Raw genomic sequence first — 5,000 nt, forward strand, 5'->3', positions numbered from 1 at the left:
CTGTCCCTCTAAGAAGAAAAGTAATCGCTGACAGCACGAAGGATGTCACGCGACTAGTTAGCAGGCTAGAGTCTCGTTCGTTATCGGAATTAACCAGACAAATCGCTCCACCAACTAAGAACGGCCATGCACCACCACCCACCGAATCAAGAAAGAGCTATCAATCTGTCAATCCTTCCGGTGTCCGGGCCTGGTGAGGTTTCCCGTGTTGAGTCAAATTAAGCCGCAGGCTCCACTCCTGGTGGTGCCCTTCCGTCAATTCCTTTAAGTTTCAGCTTTGCAACCATACTTCCCCCGGAACCCAAAAGCTTTGGTTTCCCGGAGGCTGCCCGCCGAGTCATCGGAGGAACTGCGGCGGATCGCTGGCTGGCATCGTTTATGGTTAGAACTAGGGCGGTATCTGATCGCCTTCGAACCTCTAACTTTCGTTCTTGATTAATGAAAACATACTTGGCAAATGCTTTCGCTTCTGTTCGTCTTGCGACGATCCAAGAATTTCACCTCTAACGTCGCAATACGAATGCCCCCGCCTGTCCCTATTAATCATTACCTCGGGTTCCGAAAACCAACAAAATAGAACCGAGGTCCTATTCCATTATTCCATGCACACAGTATTCAGGCGGGCTTGCCTGCTTTAAGCACTCTAATTTGTTCAAAGTAAACGTGCCGGCCCACCGAGACACTCAATAAAGAGCACCCTGGTAGGATTTCAACGGGGTCCGCCTCGGGACGCACGAGCACGCACGAGGCGGTCGCACGCCTTCGGCTCGCCCCACCGGCAGGACGTCCCACGATACATGCCAGTTAAACACCGACGGGCGGTGAACCAACAGCGTGGGACACAAATCCAACTACGAGCTTTTTAACCGCAACAACTTTAATATACGCTATTGGAGCTGGAATTACCGCGGCTGCTGGCACCAGACTTGCCCTCCAATAGATACTCGTTAAAGGATTTAAAGTGTACTCATTCCGATTACGGGGCCTCGGATGAGTCCCGTATCGTTATTTTTCGTCACTACCTCCCCGTGCCGGGAGTGGGTAATTTGCGCGCCTGCTGCCTTCCTTGGATGTGGTAGCCGTTTCTCAGGCTCCCTCTCCGGAATCGAACCCTGATTCCCCGTTACCCGTTACAACCATGGTAGGCGCAGAACCTACCATCGACAGTTGATAAGGCAGACATTTGAAAGATGCGTCGCCGGTACGAGGACCGTGCGATCAGCCCAAAGTTATTCAGAGTCACCAAGGCAAACGGACCGGACGAGCCGACCGATTGGTTTTGATCTAATAAAAGCGTCCCTTCCATCTCTGGTCGGGACTCTGTTTGCATGTATTAGCTCTAGAATTACCACAGTTATCCAAGTAACGTGGGTACGATCTAAGGAACCATAACTGATTTAATGAGCCATTCGCGGTTTCACCTTAATGCGGCTTGTACTGAGACATGCATGGCTTAATCTTTGAGACAAGCATATGACTACTGGCAGGATCAACCAGGGAGCTGCGTCAACTAGAGCTGAGCAGCCGGCCGCCCGGGAGTGTGTCCCGGGGGCCCGCGCGAACACGCAAGCGTCCGCTCAATTATTCTGCAAACAGGAGGAGGCTGAGCTCCCCTGCACAACACACCTCGAAACCCTCTCAGGTCCCGGCGGCGCGCAGCGCCGTCCTAACTACTTGGTCGGGTTCGAGAGAGGCGCAATCGCCCGGAGTTAGGCGAGTAGACGCTTTAGGTGCGACCACCCGTGCTCCCAACTGAGCTTGCCGCTGCCGACAGAGGCCCGGGAGCGTGCTGTCGTGGCATTGCCGGCGGGAGACAACACGCGCCACCTACGGTGACCGGCAGCTCCAACGCCAGCGCCACAGAAGGACAAAAGCCCCACTTGGGTGCCGAAGCGAACTCTCCCAGCACAGCGCACGCGCCAACACGTCCGCACAGCTGCGATACAAACCACCTGCGAGAACCGCTGGGGCGACCGAGCAGCAGACGGCGTCGCGGCGCCGAGCGCCGGGCGGCGGCGCATCCTCAGCGCACACAGTCCTCAATCGGACCAGCACACTGCAGATGGCCACCGCGCTTCGCACCGGGCCCGCGAGGACCTGCTTTGGCCGCAAGGCGCCGCGAGCAGGGGGCGCCGGCGCGCAGCTGCGCCGCCTGCCGCGTCCGTCGGCCGGCGCGCCTGCCACTGGCCGCCCCCACCAGCCGGCTGTAGCGCGTGCGCCCACGCACCGCGCTGCCAGCACGCCGGGCGGCCCCCCCTCACCGGCCGGGGACGGTCCCACCCAGCCACCGCCGCGTATCGCCTCACACCCAGATCCCCTTTCACGTTCGTGGGCATGGTGGGTCCCCTTTCACGTTCGTGGGCATGGTGGGTATCCCTGAAACAACCGGTTAATAGCTCGACCGATCGTCGCCAACACTGATTCACCTCTAGCGAGAACAACCGCACCACAACGGGTTACCTGTTGTTCATTTGCGTAACGTCACCAGCAAACGTAGACGTCCATCGCCATTTGCAACGAGTATTGCATGCCTGTGTCAGGTGTCACAACACACTACGTCTGCCCACATAGACGCAACAACATGTGCACGCCTCGAGAACACGTGGAAGGTAGCCCCCGTACGTATGCGGTGTCCATTGCGCGAACGACTGTCAGCCGGCCTCTGCAGGATGTCGCAGATGTGGAACGCGGTGCAACATGCTATCACGGTGTGTGAGAAGAGACGACTACGTCCGAATACACGCTCCACTACATCAACAGACTGCTCATGCTGATCGCCATCCAGGGCGTCCGTTCCTCCCACACGTCTGAATGGCGTACCACACTGCAATCCAGCTCTTATAGGGAGACGACACGTAGCTGCGTGCACAATATTTGGACTGTATGGTCTGCCGTTGCTAGGCGCAGTCGTCGTACGGTCACACATGTGCCACGATGTATCATTCAGTACATACGGACCAATGTGCAGTACAGTTTGTGGGTTTTGCGTACATCGGCGGACAGGTGACAGGCCGTACCACAACGTAGGCTGAGTACGTCGGCATGCGAAGGGCATTGAACATGCAAACTTCTCAACGACCAGCTTGCGAAGGCAGGGGGGAAGGGGGGGGGGGCATGTACGTCCTGCTGCTATCCACATTACAGTGTATAGCAGGAGCATGTGGAAAGTCAGCAACACCTGCAAGGTGTTTAACATGACGCGATACACAGGGGACCGGGCAGTGCGAATAGCGAACTATATTGCGAGGGTTGCGGTTAGGCAACACTACACTAATTTAACGAGTTGCATAACAATTACAGAGCAGGTTCAGCGACAACGTGCGTCAGGTTAAGGCGCAATATAGGTTAGGTTAAGGCACAACATGGGTTACGTTAAAGCACAAATTAGGTTACGTTAAAGCACAAATTAGGTTACGTTAAAGCACAAATTAGGTTACGTTAAAGCACAAATTAGGTTACGTTAAAGCACAAATTAGGTTACGTTAAAGCACAAATTAGGTTACGTTAAAGCACAAATTAGGTTACGTTAAAGCACAAATTAGGTTACGTTAAAGCACAAATTAGGTTACGTTAAAGCACAAATTAGGTTACGTTAAAGCACAAATTAGGTTACGTTAAAGCACAAATTAGGTTACGTTAAAGCACAAATTAGGTTACGTTAAAGCACAAATTGGGTTACGTTAAGGCACAACATGGGTTACGTTAAGGCACAACATGGGTTACGTTAAGGCACAACATGGGTTACGTTAAGGCACAACATGGGTTACGTTAAGGCACAACATGGGTTACGTTAAGGCACAACATGGGTTACGTTAAGGCACAACATGGGTTACGTTAAGGCACAACATGGGTTACGTTGAGGCACAACATGGGTTACGTTGAGGCACAACATGGGTTACGTTGAGGCACAACATGGGTTACGTTAAGGCACAACATGGGTTACGTTAAGGCACAACATGGGTTACGTTAAGGCACAACATGGGTTACGTTGAGGCACAACATGGGTTACGTTGAGGCACAACATGGGTTACGTTGAGGCACAACATGGGTTACGTTGAGGCACAACATGGGTTACGTTGAGGCACAACATGGGTTACGTTGAGGCACAACATGGGTTACGTTGAGGCACAACATGGGTTACGTTGAGGCACAACATGGGTTACGTTGAGGCACAACATGGGTTACGTTGAGGCACAACATGGGTTACGTTGAGGCACAACATGGGTTACGTTGAGGCACAACATGGGTTACGTTGAGGCACAACATGGGTTACGTTGAGGCACAACATGGGTTACGTTGAGGCACAACATGGGTTACGTTGAGGCACAACATGGGTTACGTTGAGGCACAAATTAGGTTACGTTGAGGCACAAATTAGGTTACGTTGAGGCACAAATTAGGTTACGTTGAGGCACAAATTAGGTTAGGTTAAGGTACAATATGGGTTAGGTTAAGGTACAATATGGGTTAGGTTAAGGTACAATATGGGTTAGGTTAAGGTACAATATGGGTTAGGTTAAGGTACAATATGGGTTAGGTTAAGGCACAACATGGGTTAGGTTAAGGCACAACATGGGTTAGGTTAAGGCACAACATGGGTTAGGTTAAGGCACAACATGGGTTAGGTTAAGGCACAACATGGGTTAGGTTAAGGCACAACATGGGTTAGGTTAAGGCACAACATGGGTTAGGTTAAGGCACAACATGGGTTAGGTTAAGGCACAACATGGGTTAGGTTAAGGCACAACATGGGTTAGGTTAAGGCACAACATAGGTTAGGTTAAGGCACAACATAGGTTAGGTTAAGGCACAACATAGGTTAGGTTAAGGCACAACATAGGTTAGGTTAAGGCACAACATAGGTTAGGTTAAGGCACAACATAGGTTAGGTTAGGGCACAACATAGGTTAGGTTAAGGCACAACATAGGTTAGGTTAAGGCACAACGTAGGTTAGGTTAAGGCACAACATAGGTTAGGTTAAGGCACAACATATGTTAGG

The 5,000-nt window shown here is 52.0% G+C and overlaps 1 non-coding gene across 1 annotated transcript in view; it reads right to left on the reverse strand.

Moving 5' to 3' along the window:
- Window positions 1-1,500, reverse strand: part of LOC126435599 (small subunit ribosomal RNA) — a 1,909-nt gene extending 409 nt beyond the window's left edge. Inside the window, exon 1 of the ribosomal RNA XR_007580057.1 lies at window positions 1-1,500. This exon is cut by the window's left edge and continues 409 nt beyond it. This is a non-coding gene — a ribosomal RNA (small subunit ribosomal RNA).
- Window positions 1,501-5,000: the final 3,500 nt, after the last annotated feature.

Source organism: Schistocerca serialis, unplaced genomic scaffold, assembly GCF_023864345.2.
Source record: "Schistocerca serialis cubense isolate TAMUIC-IGC-003099 unplaced genomic scaffold, iqSchSeri2.2 HiC_scaffold_1212, whole genome shotgun sequence".
In the NCBI taxonomy this organism is placed as follows: domain Eukaryota; kingdom Metazoa; phylum Arthropoda; class Insecta; order Orthoptera; family Acrididae; genus Schistocerca; species Schistocerca serialis.